The 27,099-nt window shown below is 38.5% G+C and overlaps 1 protein-coding gene across 5 annotated transcripts in view; it reads left to right on the top strand.

The window, feature by feature from the left end:
* Positions 1–27,099, top strand: part of ASH1L (ASH1 like histone lysine methyltransferase) — a 203,286-nt gene that overhangs the window by 119,337 nt on the left and 56,850 nt on the right. The gene's annotated exons all lie outside the window — the stretch shown is intronic.

Genomic DNA, 27,099 nt, shown 5'->3' with positions numbered 1-27,099 from the left:
TCAGATGCATGGAAACAGAATGGAGAGTGGTGGTTACCAGGGGCTGGTGGCAGTTATTATTCAGTGGGTACATAGATTCAGTCGTACAAGATGGAGTGTTCCCTAGATAGATGCAGTGATGGTTGTATAAAGTATAACTGTGAATGTACTTAATACCCTGAGCTACACACTTAAGATTTGTTAAAATGGGAAATTTTACATTATATATGTTTTACCAGGAAAACTTTGCAAGAAATCCATTACCTGACCTTGTGAGATACTCCTCCAGTCAGTTCTTTAGACTAGAAAATTATATAGCCTTCCCTTAGGAAATGTGTGTCTCAAGCTCTAAATGCCATCAGAATTCATGGGAGAGATAGGAAAACATAATTTTGTGATGAAAATTGGAAATTAACATGTCTTAAAATGTAGAAATTACAAATTACATCATCATTATATATTATAAACTAGAAATTTGGAAAGTGAAGTAATACTTTTTAATACACATTTAGTTATTTTTTTCTCTGTAAAAACACAATAATAGTATTTTCCACCCTGAGCATGTCTTAGAAATTACACACACTAGTAAAGTAATGCTCAAAATTCTCCAAGCCAGGCTTCAGCAATACATGAACCGTGAACTTCCAGGTGTTCAAGCTGGTTTTAGAAAAGGCAGAGGAACCAGAGATCAAATTGCCACCATCCGCTGGATCATAAAAAAAGCAAGAGAGTTCCAGCAAAACATCTATTTCTGCTTTATTGACTATGCCAAAGCCTTTGACTGTGTGGATCACAATAAACTGTGGAAAATTCTGAAAGAGATGGGAATATCAGACCACCTGACCTGCCTCTTGAAAAACCTATATGCAGGTCAGGAAGCAACAGTTAGAACGGGACATGGAACAACAGACTGGTTCCAGATGGGAAATGGAGTACGTCAAGGCTGTATATTGTCACCCTACTTATTTAAGTTCTATGCAGAGTACATCATGAGAAACGCTGGGCTGGAAGAAGCACAAGCTGGAATCAAGATTGCCGGGAGAAATCTCAATAACCTCAGATATGCAGATGTCTGCATATCCAAAGTATTGGAATTTCAGCTTCAGCATCAGTCCTTCCAATGAACACCCAGGACTGATCTCCTTTAGGATGGAATGGTTGGATCTTCTTGCAGTCCAAGGGACTCTCAAGAATCTTTTCCAACACCACAGTTCAAAAGCATCAATTCTTCGGCGCTCAGCTTTCTTCACAGTCCAACTCTCACATCCATACATGACCACTGGAAAAACTATAGCCTTGACTAGACAGACCTTCATTAGCAAAGTAATGTCTCTGCTTGTTATATGCTATCTAGGTTGGTTATAACTTTCCTTCCAAAGAGTAATTTCATGGCTGCAGTCACCATCTGCAGTGATTTTGGGGCTCCAAAAAATAAACTCTGACACTGTTTCCACTGTTTCCCCATCTGTTTATTTCCCATGAAGTGATGGGACCAGATGCCATGATCTTTGTTTTCTGAATGTTGAGCTTTAAGCCGACTTTTTCACTCTCCTCTTTCACTTTCATCAAGAGGCTCTTTAGTTCCTCTTCACTTTCTGCAATAAAGGTGGTGTCATCTGCATATCTGAGGTTATTGATATTTCTCCCAGCAATCTTTTTTTTTTCCCCAGCAATCTTGATTCCAGCTTGTGCTTCTTCCAGCCCAGCGTTTCCCATTATGTACTCTGCATAGAAGTTAAATAAGCAGGGTGATAATATACAGCCTTGACGTACTCCATTTCCTATTTGGAACCAGTCTGTTGTTCCATGTCCCGTTCTAACTGTTGCTTCCTGACCTGCATATAGGTTTCTCAAGAGGCAGGTCAGTTGGTCTGGTATTCCCATTTCTTTAAGAATTTTCCAGTTTATTGTGATCCACACAGTCAAAGGCTTTGGCGTAGTCAATAAAGCAGAAATAGATGTTTTTCTGGAACTCTGTTGCCTTTTTGATGATCCAGCAGATGTTGGCAATTTGATCTCTGGTTCCTCTGCCTTTTCTAAACCAGCTTGAACATCTCGAAGTTCACGGTTCATGTATTGCTGAAGCCTGGCTTGGAGAATTTTGAGCATTACGTTACTAGTATGTGAGATGCGTGCAATTGTGTGGTAGTTTGAGCATTCTTTGGCATCGCCTTTCTTTGGGATTGGAATGAAAACTGACTTTTTCCAGTCCTGTGGCCACTGCTGAGTTCTCCAAATTTGCTGGCATATTGAGTGCAGCACTTTCGCAGCATCATCTTTCATGATTTGAAATAGCTCAACTGGAATGCCATCACCTCCACTAGCTTTGTTCGTAGTGATGCTTTCTAAGGCCCACTTGACTTCACACTCTAGGATGTTTGGCTCTAGGTGAGTGATCACACCATTGTGATTATCTTGGTCGTGAAGATCTTTTTTGTACAGTTCTTCTGTGTATTCTTGCCACCTCTTCTTAATATCTTCTGCTTCTGTTAGGTCCAGACCATTTCTGTCCTTTATTGAGCCCATCTGTGCATGAAATGTTCCCTCGGTATCTCTAATTTTCTTGAAGAGATCTCTAGTCTTTCCCATTCTGTTGTTTTCCTCTATTTCTTTGCATTGATCGCTGAAGAAGGCTCTTATCTCTCCTTGCTATTTGAAACTCTGCATTCAGATGCTTATATCTTTCCTTTTCTCCTTTGCTTTTCACTTCTCTTCTTTTCACAGCTATTTGTAAGGCCTCCTCATACAGCCATTTTGCTTTTTTGCATTCCTTTTCCATGGGGATGATCTTGATCCCTGTCTCCTGTACAATGTCACGAACCTCCATCCATAGTTCATCAGGCACTCTATCTATCAGATCTAGCCCCTTAAATCTATTTCTCTCTTCTGCTGTATAGTCATAAGGGATTTGATTTAGGTCATACGTGAATGGTCTAGTGGTTTTCCCTACTTTCTTCAATTTAAATCTGAATTTGGCAATAAGGAGTTCATGATCTGAGCCACAGTCAGCTCCTGGTCTTGTTTTTGCTGATTGTATAGAGCTTCTCCATCTTTGGCTGCAAAGCATATAATCAGTCTGATTTCGGTGTCGACCATCTGGCGATGTCCATGTGTAGAGTCTTCTCTTGTGTTGGAAGGGAGCGTTGCTGTGAGCAGTGCGTTCTCTTGGCAAAACCCTATTAGCCTTTGCCCTGCTTCATTCCGTACTCCAAGGCCAAATTTGCCTGTTACTCCAGGTGTTTCTTGGCTTCCTACTTTTGCCATGAAAAGGACATCTGTAACGAAAAGGACATCTTTTTTGGGTGTTAGTTCTAAAAGGTCTTGTAGGTCTTCATAGAACCGTTCAACTTCAGCTTCTTCAGCGTTACTGGTTGGGGCATAGGCTTGGATTACTGTGATATTGAATGGTTTGCCTTGGAAACAGAGATCATTCTGTCATTTTTGAGATTGCATCCAAGTATCCAAGTACTGCATTTCGGATTCTTTTGTTGACCATGATGGCTACTCTATTTCTTCTAAGGGATTCCTGCCCACAGTAGTAGATATAATGGTCATCTGAGTTAAATTCACCCATTCCAGTCCATTTTAGTTCGCTGATTCCTAGAATGTCGACGTTCACTCTTGCCATCTCCTGTTTGACTGCTTCCAATTTGCCTTGATTCGTGGCCCTAACATTCCAGGTTCCTCTGCAGTGTTGCTCTTTACAGCATCAGACCCTGCTTCTATCACCAGTCAAATCCACAACTGGGTATTGTTTTTGCTTTGGCTCCATCCCTTCATTCTTTCTGGAGTTATTTCTCCACTGATCTCCAGTAGCATATTGGGCACCTACTGACCTGGGGATTTCCTCTTTCAGTATCCTATCATTTCGCCTTTTCATACTGTTCATGAGGTTCTCAAGGCAAGAATGCTAAAGTGGTTTGTCTTTCCCTTCTCCAGTGGACCACATTCTGTCAGACCTCTCCACCATGACCCGTCCGGCTTGGGTGGCCCCACACGGCATGGCTTAGTTTCATTGAGTTAGACAAGGCTGTGGTTTGTTTGATCAGATTAACTAGTTTTCTGTGATTACTGTTTAGTGTGTCTGCCCTCTGATGCCCTCTCGCAACACCTACCATCTTACTTGGGTTTCTCTCAGCTTGGATGTAGGGTATCACTTCACAGCTGTTCCAGCAAAGCACAGCTGCTGCTCCTTACCTTGGATGAGGTCGCCCCTCCTGACCTTGAACATGGAGTAGCTCCTGTAGGCCCTCCTGTGCCCATGCAACCACCGCTCCTTGGACCTGGGTTTGCTCCTCTCGGCCACCGCCCCTGACCTTAGACATGGGGTAGCTCCTCTCAGCCGCCACCCCTGACCTTGGACATGGGGTAGCTCGTCTCGGCTGCCACCCCTGACTCGGTGGCTGCAGCAACGCTGTCTTGGTGACATCCAAGATCACTGTCTGCAGCTTGTCTGACGTCTGGTTCCTCAGCTGCTTGGCTTCCTGCTCTGTCAGACATGCAGCCAGACCTGTATACCCTACCCAAATTTATCAGCATTTTGCCACATTTGCTTTATGTCTCTCTATACCCCCACACACACTTTTGCAGGGGAAAAAATTTTTGTCCCTTGAAAATTCTGAAAGCAAGTTGCAGACATTCAGCCCTCTGCATTTTAGCAATTAACCCCTTCAACTAGGATACTTTCCTAACTGATCACAATACCATTATCATATGTTAGAAAATAAGCAGTATATCAATAATATTATTAATATACAAACCATATTTATATTTTCCCAGTTGTCCTAAAAGTCTTTTATTTTAGTTTATTTTGTTTTTTTTTGAACCTAGAATCCAAACAGTTAACATTTATTACATGAGATCGCTATGTCTATTATTTTATTCTAGAATGTTCCCCATCTTTTGTTTTTTATTTATTTGAAAGGAGCATATTTTATAGAATGTACTGCATTCCACAAATTTTAAATTATTTCTTCATAATTAGATTTAAGTTAAATCTTGGTATGAATATTACAAATGTAACATTCTTAGTATTGCCATATTGGATCATTTGGTTAAGGTGGTATCCACCCGATCTCTCCAACATAAAGATATATTTTTATTATTGTAAATAAGTAAGTAAACCATACGTGATATTTAAGGCTGTGGCTTATTCTTTAGCAGTCTTTTTTTTTAATCTAATATTTTTGCATCCATTATGATCTTTCCCTAAAGTGGTGAGTTCATTTTTAGTTGCTAACTGGTAATTTTCTAACTCTGTCATTTCTTCAACACTTATTAGCTGATACTTTTCTCTCAACATGAGCTTTTACTTTTCCTCCCTTTGCACTCTCTCTGTTTTTCTTCCCTTTTGAATATCATATGGATTCATAAAAATTTTAATGTATTACTATCATAATCCATTGCCATCATTTTGTGGAGGAATGCTGAAATTTCCCATATTTTTTCACAGGAGACACTTTGGCTTGATCTTGTTTCTTTTAAACATAACCTCATTCATCTTTGAGCGTTTCCCTACTTTCTGTGACAGAAAGGTATCATTCACTCAGGTCCTTTTGTTTATTTTGGTATTTGTTTTTTACTTCTTTGCAGCTGTTCTTCAGATTTACCTTGTACTTTCCTTGCCTCTGATTCTGCATCAGTTATTTGACTCAAGAAGTTCTGGTTTCTTTTAATGAGAATTATTAGTTAGAAATCAAAATCTGGGTACTTGACGTGCTGTTTGCTGCTAGTTTGTCATTGTTACTGAGGTACAACAATGCTTTTAGGCTTGTTCAGAACCATGAAATAAATATATATAATGTATACATATACATGTATTAATTTTTTATTACCATGTAACAAATTGCTACAATCTTAGCAGCTCAGAACATTACCCATTTATTATCTCACAGATTCCCTGGAATTTCAGGAGTCTAGACATTTCTGCTCTGTCTCACAAAGGGAGTCAAGATAGCAGCCAAATCTTTGATCTCATCTGAGACTTGAGATTCTTATCCAGGCTCTCTTTTTTTTTATTGGGCTTGTGGAATTCAGTGATGGTTTGCTTCTTTTAAGCTACTAATAAAGAGACAGAGTCTGCTTCTTCAAGTCTCTGAGTTCTAGGAAAGGCTAAGCATTTATTGAGATATATTTCATTAACCACACAGTTCACCCATTTACAGCATCTGTTCAGTAACTTTTAGTATATCCAGAGAGTTGTACATCCATCACCAGGCAATTTTGTTATCCCTGAAAGAAACCCCACATTCCTTGTTAATTAATCCCTAATTTCCTCATTCCTCCCAGGTTTAGGCAACAACTATTCTTCATGTCCCTATTGTTGTTGTTCAGTCACTAAGTCATGTTCTACTCTGCCATCCTATCAACTTCAGCATGCCAGGCTTTTCTGACCTTCACTATCTCCCTGAGTTTACTTAAACTCATGTCCATTGAGATAGTGATGCCATCCAACCATCTTATCCTCTGTCACCCCCTTCTCCTCTTGCCCTCAGTCTTTGCCAGGATCAGGGTCTTTTTCAGTGAGTTAGTTCTTCGCATAAGGCGGCCAAAGTATTGGAGCTTCAGCTTCAGCATCAGTCCTTCCAAGGACTATTCAGGACTGACTGATTTCCTTTGGGACTGACTGGTTTGATTTCCTTGTAGCCCACAGGACTCTCAAGAGTCTTCTCCAATACCACAGTTGAAAAGCATCAATTCTCTGGTGCTCAACTTTCTTTATGGTCCAATTCTTACATCCATACATGATACTGGAAAAACCATAACTTTGATGATACACACCTTTGTTGGCAAAGTCATATCTCTGCTTTTTTGATATTTGTCTTGGCTATTCTTCCAAGGAGCAAGTGTCTTTTAATTTCATGGCTACAGTCACAATCCACATTGATTTTGGAGCCCAAGAAATGCAATCTGACATAGTTTCCAATTTTTCCCCATCTATTTGCCATGAAGTGATAGGACCAGTTGCCATGATCTTAGTTTTTTGAAGACTGAGTTTTAAGCTAACTTTTCACTCTCCTCTTTTACCTTCATCGAGAAGCTCTTTAGTTCCTTTTCACTTTCTGTCATTACAGTGGTATCATCTGCATATCTGAGAATATTGATAGTTCTCCCGGAAATCTTGATTCCAGCTTGTGATTCATCCAGCCCAGCATTTTGCATGGTGTACTCTACATATAAGTTAAATAAGCAAGGTGACAATAGACAACCTTGATGTATTCCTTTCCCAATTTGGAACCAGTCCGTTGTTCCATGTCCAGTTCTAACTGTTGTTTCTTGTCCTGCATACCGGTTTCTCAGGAGACACGTAACGTGGTCTGGTATTCCCATCTCACTAAAAATATTCCACAGTTTGTTGTGATTCACACAATGAAAGGCTTTAGCGTAGATTTTTTTGTCCCTTATAGATTTGCCTATTCTGGACATTTCATATTGAAGTCATGCTATGTGTGTTCCTTTGGAACAGTTACACTTACCATATCATTTCCAAGGTTTACATATGCCATACCATATATCATTCCTTCTTTCTTTTTTTTTTTTGACTTTTTCTTTCCCCTTTTTTATATGTTACCAGGTAATACTCAGTTGTGGATATACCATATACCACATTTTATTTATCCTTTCATCATTGATAGACGTTTGGGTTATCTCCACTTTTGCCTATCATGATTAATGCTTCTGTGAACAATTTGTATACATCCATATTGTCTTTCTTAATTTTATAGTATTTAAATATATAGATATATCATGGTTTATCCAATGAGCCTCCTTTGGGAAAGGGCATTTCAGTTGTTTCTAAGCTTTGTACCATACGTAATGCTTTATCCATAACCTTGGCCATACGATGCTTGATACGATTGTGAGGTTAAGTTCATAGTAGAGTTACTTAGTAAAGTAGTAAGTAAATATATAATTTTATAAACATTGCTGAATTATCCTTCTGTTGTGGTTATTCCTTTCGCAGTCCTTTTAGAAATGTCAGAGAGTTCTCATTTCCCACAGCACTGATTATATTGTCAAACGTGTAAATTTTTTTTATCAGTTTGATAGGTGTGAAACTCACCAGGGAGTTTTCATTTCCATTTTCATCATAAGCAAAATTGTTGAGCAGCTTTTCACGTGTATTTTCTTTTTCTGTTAAGTGTCCATACTTTCCCCCCATTTTTCTATCAGATTGTTAGTCTTTTCCCCCCTTATTTTTAAGTGTTCCTTGTATATTAAGGAGATTTGCCACTTACAAATTGCAAATATTTTTCATTGGTTTGTTAGTTTGTTATTTCTCTTTTATACCTATTAACTTTATGTCTGTTGTTATCCCAGTAACATACCGTGTTGAACACTGAAATACGATGCCTCTAAGTTTGGCTATTTTGGCTTCTTCCAACTGTTTGGCTAATTCTTAGTTCCTTGCTTTTTCCATATGAATTTTAAGATTATCTTGTTGACTTCTGCAAAAAAGACAACTGGAATTTTGACCAAAAAATATATATATATATAGATTAACTAGAGGAGGGTTATATCTTAACAATATTAAGATTCTGACCCATGAACACAGGATGCCTTTCTAGTTATTCAATTCTTTTAAAATTTCTTTTAACCATGGTTTTCAGTATGTAAGTCTCGTATTTCTTTTGTTAAACATATTCCTAGGCATTTTTATTCTTTCAGTTTTAATTACAATATTATCTTTATTACAGTGGTTTGAACTGAACCAGCAATATCTTCAAGATATGCATGTATATTTTTTGTGAGATGCCTTTTCATATCATTGCACATTTTTTAAAATGTATTTTTTAATTGAAGGATAATTGCTTTACAGAATTTTGTTGTTTTCTCTCAAACTTCTGCGTGAATCAGCCATAGGTATCCATACATCCCTTCCCTTTTGAAACACCCTCCCATCTCCCTCCCCATCCCACCCCTCTAAGTTGATACAGGCCCCTATTTGAGTTCCCTGACCCATAGAGCAAATTCGCGTTGGCTATCTATTTTACATATGGTAATGTAAGTTTCCATGTTACTCTTTCCGTATATCTCACCCTCTCCTCCCTTCTCCCCATGCCCATAAGTCTATTCTCTATGTCTATTTCTCCATTGCTGCCCTGTAAATAAATTCTTCAGTACCATTTTTCTAGATTCCATGTATATGCATTAGAATATGATGTTTAACAGTCCTAATAGTGTTTTTATGGATTCTATAGTTTGACTCTGGACTTTGCATATGAAGATGACGTTTATTATGTGCTATGCTCAGTCGCTCAGTTGTGTCTGACTCTGCAACCCCATGGACTGTAGCCCGCCAGGCTCTTCTGTTCTTGGAATTCTCCAGGCAAGAATACTGGAATGGGTTGCCATGCCTTCCTCCAGGGGATCTTTCCAACCCAGGGATCAAACCCAAGTCTCCTGCACTGCAGGCGCATTCTTTACCAGCCAAGATACCAGGGAAGCCCAACTTCATTCATACAAATGTCCATATTTTCATGTAGTCAAATTTTTGTTTTCTTTTTGTTTGTATTGTGCTTCTGGTTTTGGATCATTATTAGAAAAGCTTTCCCACATCCAGGTTTTAAACACAGTAAGAAATTCAGCCTTGTTTTCTTCTAGTAATTGTTGAATTTTGATTTTCACATCTAATTCCATTTTTTGTTCAGAATTTTTCTGATATGCAATATTAAGCTAGGCTATAATCATTGGCTGTTTTGAGTAAGTTAATCCTTACCAAGTGCCCACTTTATACAAATCACTGTACTAAGCACTTTACATATATTATCTTTTTTAATCTGTTCAACTACCTTGTGAAAGACCATATACAGTTATCAAAGAAGCTAACCCTCAAAGAGATTAAATAATTTCTCTAGTGTTACACAGCAGCTAGTAAGTGGCATGTTGTTGTTTCATTGCTAGGTCATGTCTGACTCTTTGCAACCTCATGGACTGTAGCTCGCCTGGCTCCTCTGTCCATGGAATTTCTCAGGCAAGAATAGTGGAGTGGGTTGCTGTTTCCCTCTCCAGCATATCCTCCCAACCCAGGGATTGAACCTGGGTCTCACTCACTGTGACTTCCCTGGTGGCTCAGACGGCAAAGTGTCTGCCTACAGAGCGGGAGACCCGGGTTCAATCCCTGGGTTAGGAAGATCTCCTGGAGATCTTATTTTTCTGACTTCATTCTGTATGACAGATTCTAGCTTCATCCACATCACCATTGTTGACCAATTTTGTTCTTTTTATGGTTGAGTCATATTCCATTGTATATATGTACCACAGCTTCTTTATCCATTCACCTGTCACCAGACATGTAGGCTCCTCCCATGTCCTAACTATTGCAAATATTGCTTCAGTGAACATTGGGGTACATGTATGTTTTTGAATTACGATTTTCTCAGGGTATATGGAATTGCCAGTTCATATGATAGTTTTATTCCTAGTTTCAAGAAATTTATTCTTATTAAACACTAAAGTTTTTGCTACCAAAGTAGATTATTATAAATTGCTTAATATTTCCCAAGGTACAACATATATTTATTATTTATCTTATGCATGGTAGGTGATAACTTAAAGAAGATTGCAAGATTTTACAAAAGCACTAATATGGTTCACCCATGTTCATCAGATGTTGATTTCTGACACATTTCTTTCTCTGCCTCTCTCCCTGCCTCCTGTCTTTCCCTCTTATATACACATAGACATATTTTTTCTCAGTTTTTTGATAAAAAGTTACATTTTAACCAATGACTCAGAAATATTTCAGAATGTATAGTTCCTATGAACCAGGAAATTTTCTTCAGAATCTTAACGTCACTACGATACTTTTATCTAATACATAGTTCATAATCAAATTTTACTAATTGTGTCAATTACATCCTTCATAACAGTTGTTTTCTGTTGTAATTCAGGCTCCGGTATATAATTGTGCATAGCATTTACTTGCCATGTCTCTTTATTCTCGTTTAATTTGGAGTACTTCTCCAGCCTTTGTCTTTTATCATACTGATAAAATACTGATCATGGCATCCAGTCCCACCACTTCATGGCAAATAGATGGGGAAACAGTGGCTGACTTTATTTTTCTGGGCTCCAGAATCACTACAAATGGTGATTGCAACCATGATATTAAGACGCTTACTCCTTGGAAGGAAAGATATGACCAACCTAGACAGCATGTTAAAAAGCAGAGACATTACTTTGCCAAAAAAGGTCCGTCTAGTCAAGGCTATGGTTTTTCCAGTGATTTTTCCATTCTCACATCCATGTATGGATGTGAGAGTTGGACTATAAAGAAAGCTGAGCACCGAAGAATTGATGCTTTTGAACTGCGGTATTGGAGAAGACTCTTGAGAGTCCCTTGGACTGCAAGGAGATCCAATCAGTCCATCCTAAAGGAGATCAGTCCTGGGTGTTCATTGGAAGGGCTAATGCTAAAGCTGAAACTCCAGTACTTTGGCCACCTAATGCGAAGAGCTGACTCATTGGAAAAGACCCTGATGCTGGGAAAGATTGAGGGCAGGAGGAGAAGGGGATGACAGAGGATGAGATGGTTGGATGGCATCACCAACTCAATGGACATGGGTTTGAGTGGACTCCGGGAGTTGGTGATGGACAGGGAGGCCTGGTGTGCTGTGGTTCATGGGGTCGCAAAGAGTCAGACACGGCTGAGCGACTGAACTGAACTGAACTCTCTGGTACTCTTTCAAGAAACCAGATAAACAATGATGAGTGGTTAAAAGAAGAGAATGTTTTGAATGGAGACATGAGAAAGCAAACTTCTACTTTTAGATTCTTGGTGATGGACATAAGGATTTTTTTTTTTTTGTACAATTATTTTAAACTCCATCTGTGTGTGGAAAGGCTTACCAAAAAAAAGTTGGCAGGGAATCAATAGAACTGGGAGGAACTATATCATGTGTCTTGTGTATTTGAACAAATGAGTGATTATGCTATTGATGCTATTGGAAACAGTAGATGCTCTTTTAAGAAAGATGAGAACTATAGAATGAGGGAAGATGAAGAATAGCCATATGGCATTGGATTAGAATTATAGTATACATTTATATATTTCTAAATTTTATATACCAGTACTTTTTTATTGAGATATAGTTGACATATAACATTATATTAGTTTCAGATGTACACCATAATGATTTATGTGTACAGTGTAAAATAATCATAATAAGTCTAGTTATCATCTATAGTTACACCACGCATAGTTACAGATTTTTTTCCTTGTGATGAGAATATTTAAGATCCACTCTTAGCAAAATTCAAATATGCAACACAGTATCATTAACTATAGTCACCATACTACATCACATCCACAGGAATTATTTATTTTATAATTAGGAGTTTGCACCTTTTGCCCAACTTCACCATTTCATCCTTCCCCATCCTACACTTCTAACAACCAGCAGTCTGTTCTCTGTATCTATAGTTTCTCTGTTGTTTTTATTTTGGTCTCTTTTTTTTTTTTTATAGATTCCACGTGTAAGTGAGATCATGTGATGTTTGTCTTTCTGACTTATTTCATAAAGTATAATGCCCTCAGGATGCATCTGTGTTGTCTCAGTGACGGAATTTCCTTCTTTTTAATGACTAAGTAGTACTCTGTTCATGTATGTGTCTGTTTTTATGTGCTAGTATCATATTGTTCTGGTTAATTTAGCTTTGTAATATAGTTTGAAATCAGGAAGTGTGATGCCTTCAGTTTTATTCTTCTTTCTCTGAATTATTTTAGCTGTTCAGGGTCTTTTGTGGTTCCATACAAATCCTGCAAATAGGATTGTTCTAGTTCTATGAAAATTGCCATTGAAATTTTTATTTTTATTGCATTGAATCTGTAGTATTTGGGTAGTTATGGGTATTTTAACAATATTAATTCTTCCAGTCCATGAGCATGAATAGCTTCTCATTTATTTGTATTTTTTTTTCTGTTTCTTTCATCAGCATCCTATAGTTTTCAGCATACAGGTCTTTCACCTCCTTGGTTAAATTTATTCCTAGGTATTTAATTATTTTCAATGCTACTACAAATACAGTGGTTTTCTTAATTTCTCTTTCTGATAGTTATTATGCAGGTCAGGAAGCAACAGTTAGAACTGGACATGGAACAACAGGCTGGTTCCAAATAGGAAAAGGAGTACGTCAAGGCTGTATATTGTCACCCCGCTTATTTAACTTCTATGCAGAGTACATCATGAGAAATGCTGGACTGGAAGAAACACAAGCTGGAATCAAGATTGCCGGGAGAAATATCAATAACCTCAGATATGCAGATGATACCACCCTTATGGCAGAAAGTGAAGAGGAGCTAAAAACCCTCTTGATGAAAGTGAAAGAGGAGAGTGAAAAAGTTGGCTTAAAGCTCAACATTCAGAAAACGAAGATCATGGCATCTGGTCCCATCACTTCATGGGAAATAGATAGGGAAACAGTGGAAACAGTGTCAGACTTTATTTTTGAGGGGCTCCAAAATCACTGCAGATGGTGATTGCAGCCATGAAATTAAAAGACGCTTACTCCTTGGAAGAAAAGTTATGACCAACCTAGATAGTATATTCAAAAGCAGAGACATTACTTTGCCGACTAAGGTCTGTCTAGTCAAGGCTGTGGTTTTTCCTGTGGTCATGTATGGATGTGAGAGTTGGACTGTGAAGAAGGCTGAGCGCCAAAAAATTGATGCTTTTGAACTGTGGTGTTGGAGAAGATTCTTGAGAGTCCCTTGGACTGCAAGGAGATCCAACCAGTCCATTCTGAAGGAGATCAGTCCTGGGATTTCTTAGGAAAGAATGATGCTAAAGCTGAAACTCCAGTACTTTGGCCACATCATGCGAAGAGTTGACTCATTGGAAAAGCCTGATGCTGGAAGGGATTGGGGGCAGGAGGAGAAGGGGACGACAGAGGATGAGATGGCTGGATGGCATCACGGACTCAATGGACGTGAGTCTGAGTGAACACCGGGAGATGGTGATGGACAGGGAGGCCTGGCGTGCTGCGATTCATGGGGTCGCAAAGAGTCGGACATGGCTGAGCGACTGAACTGAACTGAATGCTACTACAAATACAGTGGTTTTCTTAATTTCTCTTTCTGATAGTTATTAATATATAGATGCACAGCTGATTGCTGAATTTTGATTTTACTAAATCTATTATTTCTGGCTTTTTTGATGAAATCTTTGGGGTTTTCTACATCTGTAAATAGAGACAGTTCTATTTCTTCTTTTTTATATTTGGATGGCTTTTATTTCTTTTTCTTGCCTAATTACTCTGACTATAACCTCAAGTGTTATGTTGAATGAAAACAGTGAGTGAAGGCATTTTTGTCTTGTTCCTGATCTTAGAGGAAAAGCTGTTTCATTCTTTCATAATTGAATATGATGCTAGTTGTGGACTTGTTGTCAGTGTTCTTTATTATGTTGAGGTACTTTCCTTTACCAACTTTATTGAGTGTTTTTATTGTAAATAGATGTTGAACTTTTTCAAATGATTTTTCTTCATCTGAAGAGATGATCATAGGCTTTCATCCTTTATATAGTTGTTCTGGTATATCACATTGATTTTACAGATGTTAGACCGTTCTTGCATCCCTGGAATAAATTCTACTTGATCATAAAATACAGTCCTTTTAGTGTATTATTGAATTTAGTTTGTTAATGTTCTGTTAAGGATAGTTACATCTCTTCTCATCAGAGTTATTAGCCTGTAATATTCTTTTCTTGTAGTGTCCTTACATCATTTTGTAAGGGTATCAAGGTAATACTGACCTCATAAAATGTGTTGAGTACTTTCCTTCTCTTCTGTTTTTTGGAAGTGTTTCAGAAGGATTTGTATTAGTTCTTCTGTGTTGTTTGGTAGAATTCACCGGTGAAGCCAACTGTTTCTGTGTGTTTTGTTGCTGTTGTTAGGAGGATTTAACTGATTCAATCTTTTTACTAGTAATCAGGCTGTTCAGATTTTGTGTTTTTTCACGATTCAGTCTTGGTAGTAGGATATGTGTTTCCAGGAATTCATCTGTTTCTTTTAAGTTGTCCTATTTATTGGAATATAATTGTTTGCAGTAGTATCATAACGATCTTTTGTGTTTCTGAGGTATCTTTGTAATGTCTCCTTTTTAATTTAATTTTATTTGAGTTTTCTCTTTTTTGGTTGAGTCTAGCTAAAGCTTTGTTCTGTTTATATTTTTAAAAATCCGTTCTTAGTTTCATTGGCCTTTTTTTTGTCATTTTAGTGTGTATTTCATTGATTTCCAATCTGATCTTTGTTACTTTTTTCCTTCTTTGGCCTTAGAATTTATTTAATTCCTTCAGTTTTAACGTTGGGGTATTTATTTGAGATTTTTCTTGGTTTGTTAATGTAGGCATTTAATTGCTCTGAATAGCCCTCTTAGAACTGCTTTTGTGACATCCCATAAGTTTTGGTATGTTGCTTTTTGATTTGTTTCAAGAGTTGTATTTTTCTTTAATATTTATTATGTATTTATTTAGCTGCACTGGGTCTTACTTGTGGCGTACAGACCTTTAGTTGTGGCCTGTGGGGTCTAGTTTCCCAACCAGGGAATGAACATGGACCTGCTGCTTTGGCAGTGCAGAGGCTTAGCCACTGGACTACCCAAGAAATCCTTCAAGATTTGTTTTACATATCTCTTTGATTTCTTTATTGACCCTTTGGTTGTTCATTAGCACTGTTGTTCAGTCTCCACATATTTGTAAATTTTCTAGTTTTCTTCTTCTGTCAGTACTGTTATGGTGGGAAAGATGCTTGCTATTACTTCAGTCTTCGTAAATTTTTTAAGACTTTTGTGGCCTAACATATGATCTGTCCTGGAGAATATTCCATGTACACTTAAGAATATCTTGTTGCTTTGGGGTGGAATATTTTGTATATATGTTAAGTCCACCTTGTGCTGTGCTCAGTCGCTCAGTAGTGTCTGACTCTCTGTTCCCCTTTGGACCCTAGCCCACCAGGATCCTCTGTCCATAGGGATTCTCCAGGCAAAAATACTAGAGTGGGTTGCCATGCCCTCCTCCTGGGAATCTTCCAAATCCAGGGATCAAACCCTGGTCTCCCGTAATACAGGTGGATTCCTTTTCCATCTGAGCCATGAGGGAAGCCCTAGGTCCACCTTAGGTGTTTAATCAGAAGTCCACCCCTTGCCTGCAGAAGGGAATGGCACCCACTCCAGTATTCTTGTATAGAAAATCCCATAGACAGAGGAGCCTGGCAGGTTACAGTCCATGGGGTCTCAGAGTTGGACACAGCTGAGCGACTTCACTTCTTCTTCATGTGTGTAATCTTTAGGATTTTCTAAATGTAAAATCATGTTGTCAGTGAAGAGGGATAACTTTACTTCTTCCTAATTTGAATGTCTATTTCTTTTTCTTGCCTACTTGCTCTGCCTAGAACCTCTAGTATAATATTTACTAGAAGTGGCAAAAGTGGACACTGTTTGTAATTCTAGGGGAAAAACTTTTAGTCTTTCACCACAAAATATGTTGTTAGTTGTGGGGTTTTCATATATGGCTTTTATCATAGTTAGTTTCCTTCTATTTCTTGTTCATAAAGTGTTTTTATTATAAAGAGATGTGGAATTTTGTTATTCTTTTATTGCATCAATTGAGATGATTTGGAGTTTTTTTCCTTCATTCTATTAAGGTGACCTACCACATTGATTAATTTTTGTCTATTGACCCGTTCTAAAATTCCAGGAATAAATCCCACTTGGTCATAGTGTATAAACCTTTTAATGTACTATTTTGGTTTGCTTGTGTTTTGTTCAAGATTTCTATGTCAGTATTTGTAAAGGATATTTGTAATTTTCTTGTAGTGTCTTTTTACCTGTCTTTGATATCTATGTAAAAGTTTACAAAATATGTTCTGAATGCCAGGAAAAAAAAAAAAAACCAACCCCTTGAGGCTATTATTATGATGATAATCAGATAATAGGCCTTTTTCTTGGAAGGACTGGACATTTCTGTCTGCTGCCTCTTCTCTCTGCCCTTGGGGAGGGAGAGGTGTAGCTAGGTAAAAACTTTTTCTCGGTTTGTAACACTTCCCGACCCAGGATTCAAACCTGTGTCTCCTGCGTTGATAGGCAGATTCTTTACCATTGCACCACCTGGGAAGCCCCTCAGTTTCCTCTTAGTCATGGCTTTCTCTGGCTGGCTTCTCCCTTGACAGGCATGACTTTCTAGCGTGTGCTTGTGAGCATCCTCCTCCCAGGCTTTGTCTGGTGCATCCCTCCATCCTTCCCTCCATGTCTTCACTTTCTTTTGGAGGAGTTTTTTCTTGTGAAGGGCTTCCCTGGTGGCTCAGAAGGTGAGGAGTCTGCCTGCAATGCAGCAGACCCAGATTCGATCCCTGGGTCGGAGGGATACCCTGGAGACAGGAATGGCAACCCACTCCAGTATTCTTGCCTGGAGAATCCCATGGACAGAGCCTGGTGGGCTACAGTCCATGGGATCGCAAAGAGTCAGACACAACTCACCGATCAACATTTCATGTTTTCATTTCAGGGGGCCTGTGATCAGGGGCTCTGCCGCTCGTGAGAGCTAGGTGATTAAGGGATGTTCCCTGGTTGGCAGTGGCCAAAACCAGGGCTCCAGTCATGTGCACAAGGTCCTTTGCAAGGGATACAGTTGACCTGGAGCAAAACAGAGGGATAATACAGAGAAGGCATTTAACAGTCTCCAGTCTTTGGAGAGTATTTTAGTCTGCCCCTCCCCGTGAAGACATGTGTTACATTAGATGCCTGACCCTCAGTTCAGAGATTTAAGATAATTAAATGGCCCCTTACACAGAAAACTGGATTTAGAAAAGGCAGAGGAACCAGAGATCAAATTGCCACCATCCGTTGGATCATGGAAAAAGCAAGAGAGTTCCAGAAAAACATCTACTTCTGTTTTATTGACTATGCCAAAGCCTTTGGCTGTGTGGATCACAACACACTGTGGAAAATTCTTCAAGAGATGGGAATACCAGACCACCTGACCTACCTTTTAAGAAATCTGTATGCAGGTCAGGAAGCAACAGTTAGAACTGGACATGGAACAACAGATGGGTTCCAGATAGGGAAAGGAGTACGTCAAGGCTGTATATTGTCCCTGCTTATTTAACTTATATGCAGAGAACATCATGAGAAACACTGGGCTGGATGTAGCACAAGCTGGAATCAAGATTGCTGGGAGAAGTACCAGTAACCTCAGATAACATGCAAATGACACCACCCTTATGGCAGAAAGCAAAGAACTAAAGAGCCTCTTGATGAAAGTGAAAGAGGAGAGTGAAAAAGTTGACTTAAAGCTCAACATTCAGAAAACTAAGATCATTGCATCTGGTCCCATCGCTTCTTGGCAAATAGATCGGGAAACAGTGGAAACAGTGACAGAGTTTATTTTGGGGGGGTCTACAAAATCACTGCAGATGGTGACTGCAGCCATGAAATTAAAAGACACTTGCTCCTTGGAAGAAAAGTTATGATCAACCTAGACAGCATGTTAAAAAGCAGAGACATTACTTTGCAACAAAGACCATCTAGTCAAGGCTATGGTTTTTCCAGTAGTCATGTGTGGATGTGAGAGCTGGACTATAAAGAAGGCTGAGCGCCGAAAATTGATGCTTTTGAACTGTGGTGTTGGAGAAGACTCTTGAGAGTCCCTTGGACTGCAAGGAGATCCAACTGGTCCATCCTAAAGAAAATCAGTCCTGAATATTCACTGAGAGGACTGATGCTGAAGCTGAAACTCCAGTACTTTAGTTTTAGTTGGGCTATCTGATGCAAAGAACTGACTCATTTGAGAAGACCCCGGTGCTGGAAAAGATTGAAGGTGGAAGGAGAAGGGGATGAAAGAGGATGAGATGGTTGGATGGCATCACCGACTCGATGGACATGAGCCTGAGTAAACTCTGGGAGGGAGGCCTCGCGTGCTGCAGTCCACGGGGTTGCAAAGAGTCAGACAGAACTGAGCGACTGAACTGAACTACACAGAAGAACTTGAATGTGCCCTGGGAGATTAGCCTTAGTGAATTCATGTAAACATTTAAGAAATGTTTGGACAAAAGCCCCATTGGCTTTCAGAACTAGATGTTTTGGGGGCCCATGTCTCACTCAGGTCCAGGTCTTAATAGTTGGGTAGCCAGGTATGGCGGAGAAGGTGATGGCACCCCACTCCAGTACTCTTGCCTGGAAAATCCCACGGACGGAGGAGCCTGATGGTTTGCAGTCCAGAGAGTCTCAAAGAGTGGGACACGACTGCAACTGAGCACACACACATTATGACATTTATAGCTTTTGATTTCTTAGCTTTTCAGTGTTCTATTTAGGAATATATAGTTGATTTCCCATTTTTAATCTTTTTCCATTTTGTCTTTGATGAACAGTCTACTCAGCTTGACTTTGGTTTGTGTTTTAACATCTTAGTAATGTTATCTTTAGCTAATGTAACAAAGGTTGTAGAATCCTATTCAGAATTTTAGTGGCTGTCTATTCACTGAAAGTATAGTGCAGGTTGCTAGGTGCGGCTTTCATTTGCTTTTTGAATTCCAACTACACTGTGGAAGCTACCTTTGTCACCAAATGACTTAAAACTAGTGCATGTTCTAATCTATGAATTCCCTAGTTGTTTCTCCACCATTTACTATGAACAATGTCCAATAAACCATTAGCATTTAAAACTTGTTCTGAGTCATTTCTATAATCAACCAGCAACAATAACAAAAACAAGATTAATGAAGCTTATCTTTGTTATAGGAAGACTACAGACAAAAAATACACACACATATATATATGTAAATACACACACACATATATATAATTCCATTAAAAGTTTTGCAAGTGGGATCCAGGTATTAAAATATTCTTGTGCCAGTACCATACTGTTATGATGACTATGGCTTTGTAGTATAGCCTGAAGTCTGTAGTATAGTATGAATCCTGATTTCTCCACCTCTGTATTTCTTTCTCAGTAATGCTTTGGCTATTCGTGGTCTTGTTTCCATTCAGACTGTAAAATTTTTTGTTCTAATTCTGTGAAACATGCCACTGGTAATTTGATAGGGATTGCATTGAATCTGTAGATTTCTCTGGGAAGACATTTTCACAATATTGATTCTTCCAGTCCAAGGACATGGTATATCTGTTTGTGTCATCTTTTATTTCTTCTTTGGAGAAATGTCTATTTAGATCATCTGCTCATTTTTTGATTAGATTGTTTGGTTTTTTGTTATTGAGTTGTATGAGCTCTCTGCATATTTTGGAGAGTTTTGTATCATGCTACCTTAAATGAATTCACTTACCAGTTCTAGTAGTTTTTGTATGGAGTCTTTATATATAGATATATCATGTCATCTGCATCTCATGACAATTTTACCTCTTCCCTACCAATTTGAATACCTTTTCTTTCTCTTATCTGATTGCTGTTGCTGAGATTTCCAATACTATGTTGAAGAAAAGTGGTAACAGTGGGCAACTTGGTCTTGTTACAAATTTTAGTGGCGAGGCTTTCAGCTTTTCAGTGTCAAACATTATAGTGAATGTAGGCTTGTCATAAATAACTTTCATTATGTTGATATTTTCCCTCTGTGCCCACTTTGGTAAGAGTTTTTATCGTGAATGGATGTTTAATTTTACTGAATGCTTTTTTTGCATCTTAGCAGTGATCATGTGGTTTTTGTCTTTTAGAGATGATGTGATATATCACATTGATTATGTTGTACCATCCTTGTGACTTTGGAATGAATCTAGGTTGATCTTGTTGTATAATCTTTTTTATGTGTTATTGGATTAAATCTCATTACTTTGATGTAATGGCCTTTAAGACCAGTTTTATTTACATATGTTGATTAATATACAGTGCAAAAACCTCTTGTAATATGATTACAGCAGCTTGAGCAACATGCTTTACTTTTGTGTCAAAAGTGTTTTATTGTCCTTTTAAACTGACCTACCAAGGTGAGGAATCAAAAGCCTTCCAACTCTCCTCTATCAAATTTCACATGAAGGACCTATAACTGTTGGAAAAACTTCTTACTCTAAAACCCTCGTATTTCTCAATGTTCCTGACCTGCCAAGAGAGAGATTACTTAACTCCCTTTACATTATAGGTTTCCTCTTTAGTTCCTCTTCACTTTCTGCCATTAGGATGGTATCATCTGCATTTCTGAGGTTATTGATATTTCTCCCAGCAGTCTTGATTCCAGGTTGTGATTCCTCCAGCCTAGCATTTCGCATGATGTACTCTGGGTATAAGTTAAACAAGCAGGGTGACAGTATACAGCTTTGACATACTCCTTTCGCTATTTGGAACCAGTCTGTTGTTCCATTTCCAGTCCTAACTGTTGCTTCTTGACCTGCATACAGGTTTCTCCGGAGGTAGGTAAGGTAGCCTAGTAGTCCCATCTCTTGAAGAATTTTCCATGGATTGTTGTGATCTACACAGTCAAATGCTATTGTATAGTCAGTGAAGCAGAAGTAGATGTTTTTCTGGAATTCTCTTACTTTTTCTGTGACCCAACAGATGTTGGATATTTGATCTCTTATTCTTCTGCTTTCTACATCTGGAGGTAAAAGCTTCTATATTGGAAAGTTCGTGATTCACGTTCTGTTGAAACCTTGTTTGGAGGATTTTAAGCATTACCTTGCTAGCATGTGAAATGAGTGTAATTATATGACAGTTTGAACATCCTTTGGCATTGCCCTTCTTTGAGATTGTAATGAAAACTGACCTTTTCCAGTTCTATGGCCATTACTGAGCTTTCCAAATTTGCTGGCATGTTGAGTGCAGCACTGTAACAGTATCATCTTTTAGGATTTGAAATAACTCAGCTAGAATGCCATCACTTCCAGTAGCTTTGTTCATAGTAATTCCTAAGGCCCACTTGACTTTACACTCCAGGATTTCTGGCTGTAGGTGAGTGACCACACTGTTATGGTTATCTGGGTTAAGACCTTTTTTGTGCAGTTCTTCTATATATTCTTGCAACCTCTTCTTAATATCTTTTGCTTTTGTAAAGCAGTTATCTTCCAATAAAAATAGGAAGAAAGGGAAAAAAAGATAAAGCCTCCATAAAATCCTAATAGTATAGAGTTCAGAGAGCTCCAGGTTGCTGAGCAATTGAAAGTACAAGGACAGTGATACACCCAGAGAGGTTAGAGCTGTCGCAAAGTAATCCAACCTGAGAGAAGAGGTAATGGGGACCTCCAGTTTGTAGGACATAACTTGTGGGTAACCTGGGAACTTACTGTTTTCAGCTATCATCTGAAATTGAGTGAAGGCAGTCTTTTGGGACTGAGCCCTTAACCTGTGGGATTTAACAGTGTCTCCAGGTGGATAGTGTTAGAATTAAGTTAATTTTAGGACACTGAGCTGGTGTAAAGAGAATTTGTTGGTGTGGTGAAAAACTTCCACACATATGATGACTAGAGGCGTCAGCAGTCATGTTCTGTGTAAAAGGAGGCACATAGGAAAGAAATAGCAGGGAAGCACTGGGTTTTTCCCACATAAAAGGAAAATAAGTTCTGTTTCTGAAGAGCATAAAAAGCACTTGACATTATATATACAGGCATGTAACAGAGACACTGCAGGTCTGGTTCCAAACCACTGCAATAAAGTGACTATCGCAGTAAAGGGAGTCACACAGAGGCTTTGTTTCCCAGTGCAGATAAAAGTTACGTTTACACTGTAATGTAGTCTGTTAAGTGTGCAGTACCATTATGTCTTTTTTAAATGTACATACCTGAATTAAAAGTATTATATTGTCAAAAAAACCCAACCATCATCTGTGTCTTCAACAGGTTGCAATCTTTTTGCTGTCAAAGAGTCTTGCCTTTATGTTGACAGCTGCTGACTGATCAGGGTGTTGGCTGCTGAAGTTTGGAGCAGTTGAGGCAATTTCTGAAGACAAAGCAGCAATGCAGTTTGCTATATCTTTGTTCCTTTTACGAATGATTTCTCTGCAGCATACAGTACTCTTTTTTTTTTTTCATGCAATGACATTTTACCCACAGAACTTCTTTTGAAATAGGAATCAATCCTCTCAAATCCTGCCGCTGCCTTAGTAACTAAGTTTATGTAATATTCTAATTTCAGCAAAATCTTCACAGCATATTCACCAGGAGTAGATTCCATCTCAAGAAGCCACTTTTCTTTTCTCATCTGTGAGAAGCAACTCCTCATCTGTGAAAATCGTGTAAGATTGCGGTTCAGTCACAGCTTCAGGTCCCCCTTCTAATTCTAGTTCTCTTGCTGCTTCTACCACACCTGTAGTACACTACCTACAATGAAGTCTTGAACCCCTCAGAGTCATCCGTGAGGGTTGGCTGTGTCTTCCAAACTTCTATTAATGTTGACATTTTGACCTCCTCCTGTGAACCATGAATGTTCTTAATGGGATCTGGAATCTTTCCAGAAGGTTTTCAGTTTCCTTTGCCTGGTTCCATCAGAGGATCACTGTCTGTGCAGTTGTAGCCTTATGAAATGCATTTCTTAAATGATAAGACTTGAATGTGGAAATCTCTCCTTGATTAGTGGGAAATCTCTCATTGATCCCAATATCCATGGGATATTACACTAGCAGGCATGAAAATAACAATCTCATTGTATATCTCTGTCAGAGCTCTTGGGTTCAGTTCAGTTCAGTTGCTCAGTTGTGTCCGACTCTTTGCAACCCCATGGACTGCAGGCCTCACTGTCCATCACCAACTCCCAGAGTTTACTCAGACTCATGTCCATTGAGTCAGTGATGCCATCCAACCATCTCATTCTCTGTCGTCCCCTTCTCCTCCCACCCTCAATCTTTTCCAGCTTCAGGGTCTTTTCCAGTGAGTCAATTCTTCACATCAGGTGGCCAAAGTACTGGAGTTTCAGCTTCAGCATCAGTCCTTCTAATGAATATTCAGGACTGATCTCCTTTAGGATGGACTGATTGGATCTCCTTGCAGTCCAAGGGACTCTCAAGAGTCTTTTCCAACACCACAGTTTAGAAGCATCAATTCTTCAGTGGCTCAGCTTTCCTTATAGTCCAACTCTCACATCCATACATGACTACTGGGAAAAACAGCTTTAACTAGATGGCCTTTGTTGGCAAAGTAATGTCTCTGCTTTTTAATATGCTGTCTAGGTTGGTCATAACTTTTCTTCCATGGAGTAAGCGTCTTTTAATTTCATGGCTGCAGTCACCATCTGCAGTGATTTTGGAGCCCCAAAAAATAAAGTCAGCCACTGTTTCCACTGTTTCCCCATCTATTTGCCATGAAGTGATGGGACCGGATTCTGTGATCTTCGTTTTCTGAATGTTGAGCTTTAAGCCAGCTTTTTCACACTCCTCTTTCACTTTCATCAAGAGGCTTCTTAGTTCCTCTTCACTTTCTGCTATCAGAGTGGTGTCATCTGCATATCTGAAGTTATTGATATTTCTTCCAGCAATTTTGATTCCAGCTTGTGCTTCTTCCAGCCCAGTGTTTCTCATGATGTACTCTGCATAGAAGTTAAATAAGCACGGTGACAGTGTACAGCCTTGACGTACTCCTTTTGCTGTTTGGAACCAGTCTGTTGTTCCATGTTCTGTTCTAACTGCTGCTTCTTGAGCTGCATACAGATTTTTCAGGAGGCAAGTCAGGTGGTCTGGTATTCCTATCTCTTGAAGAATTTTCCATAGTTTGTTGTGATCCACACAGTCAAAGGCTTTGGCATAGCCAATAAAGCAGAAGTAGACATTTTTCTGGAACTCTCTTGCTTTTTTGATAATCCAGTGGATGTTGGCAATTTGATCTCTAATTCCTCTGCCTTTTGTGAAACCAGCTTGAACATCTGGAATTTCACGGTTCGCGTACTATTGAAGCCTGGCTTGGAGAATTTTGAGCATTACTTTAAACTGATAGTGGCACACAAATGAATACCACAGAAGACGCCACGAGTGTTCAGAATCTGTAAGACAAATGGACAGAAATGACTAAACTCTCTCTGTTAGTATCATGGAGCAGAGTATTTAAAACAGAGCGCCTTCCGTGTTGTAACCAACAGGGAAATAAATGATTATGTCTAATTTAGAATCAAAATCAGACTTAACTAAGAACTGAACCAAAATCAGGCTTAACAGTTTCTCACATGATTATCTTATCCATGATGATGTCATTCATCTTAGATATCAGCATTGCAAAATCAGGGAATCAATTTTGATTCTTTTAGGGAGACTGTAATTGATGGGATGTATTCAGGGTTTTGGTTGGGATCTTCCTAGTGGCTCAGATGGTAAAGAATCCGCCTGCAGTACAGGAGGCCCAGGTTCTGTCGCTGGGTTGGGAAGATTCCCTGGAGAAGGGAGTGGCTACCCACTCCAGTGTTCTTGCCTGGACAAGAGCCTAGCTGGCTACGGTCCATGGGGTCACAAAGAGTCTTACGCAGCTGATCCACTAACAGTATCACTTTTTTTTTTCCATTCAAGGTTTCATTTATTTGAAGGAGTAAAACATTGAAGGTGACCCTGAAGGGGGGTGTGTGTGTGTGTGTGGTTTTGTTTGTTAACTTCAGGGTGCCAAGTATACTCTTTCACAACTACTGCCCCTTGTATGCTTGCTGACCCTTTTGGCACCAGGGTAAAATACTAGTTTTGCTTCCATTCCTGTGTTAGCTAAATGAAAGCTTTTATGTTATCTGTTTAATTAGTTTGGTTAAATCTTAAATCTAATAAAGTGTAAACCAAATTTTCTTTCATTCAGAGTGCTTGGTTCTAGATGCAGTTGTTTTCCTGATCTTGACTTTCACAGTAAAGAAATACAGATTTTGATTGGTTAAAATATTCATATTTCTGGTCACAAATCACTTTCTGCATCATTTTTTAAAATGAGAAAAGTGATATTTAGATGTAAGTAGAACAGTCTAGTATCTTTCCTTTCCTTCTTTGTAACTGTTCCCCAAACTTTTTACCACTGCCTTTAAACTTCATATGACCTAGTTTCTAACTTCACCTGGACTGCTTCAGTCTCCTTTTATTTCTTCTAATTCTCCAATCTCATTTAAACTTTCATCTTATTCCAGCTATATCCTCTGCCTGATTTTCCTCTATTTTCCAGATCCTCTCCTGTAAACTGTCTTATTCCCCACTGTTTCTCAGCACTTGGAACAAGGCCTGGACTTAATGAGTGTTCAGTAATTGTTGAATAAATAAATGATGGATTCGCTAGAAAGAACCAGTCTTCTAATAAGAACTTTGGGTTATTCAAATAACTTAATTTTTGGCCCTCAGTTTTCTCATCTGCAAAATGTGTATATTCACATACCTAATTGTTACAAGATACAATAGACTAGACTTGTTTGGAAAAAGGTAGTACGTCATAATTCATGAAAGAAATATATTCACCTTGCCTTATTTACTAGAACTTTAAGCCTAAGTAAAATCAGAGTCGACTGAATGAGGCCCTCTTATTTATCTAATTTTCTTTTTTCTCCCTTCTTTTCTTCCTTTCCTTTTTATATATCTGCTTGAGATTTTTATCTCACAACAATCATTAGGAACACGGACCCAATAAGATGAGTGGAAGAAGTAAAAGATGATGAAACATGATAGAATAAAATAATAAGAATAGGAAAAAAATAATAAGAATAAGAATAGGAATTGAATAGGAATTTAGCAAGAAACTGAGGTTTTTATCTTGAATCTCTTTACCAGTTAGGCAGTAAATCAGCTTTGTAGAGCATCAGTTTTCAAATCTGTCAAACATTTCTTGCCTATTTCACGGGATTGACATAAATGATAATATCTGAAAGTACTTTTTATAAACCATTAAGCAAATATACAGCAGTCATTATGATCATATCTGAAATTTAGGTTCCTTCTGCAAAACTGTTGGAGAATGCTAATGAGGTTCTTTCTTAAGTATAATTACTATAAGGCCATTCCAAAAATTTAGATTTTAAAAATATATGAAAGTAAGTCACTGTTAAATACTCCCCCCCCCAATTTTATTTACCAACCAGGTATGTATATAAATTATCTATTTTTGACATGTAGAACAAATCAGAATAGTTTCTTGCATATAAACCATTTGTTACTGCATATTTTCTTTGTCCCTAATTAGGAGAGTCACATGAAATGACTAGTTTGGGTTTGAAATTATAGAAAAAGAAAATACATTTGTTT

Source organism: Ovis canadensis, chromosome 1 (genome assembly GCF_042477335.2).
Source record: "Ovis canadensis isolate MfBH-ARS-UI-01 breed Bighorn chromosome 1, ARS-UI_OviCan_v2, whole genome shotgun sequence".
NCBI lineage: Eukaryota > Metazoa > Chordata > Mammalia > Artiodactyla > Bovidae > Ovis > Ovis canadensis.
This window is presented reverse-complemented; position numbering and strand designations above follow the sequence as displayed.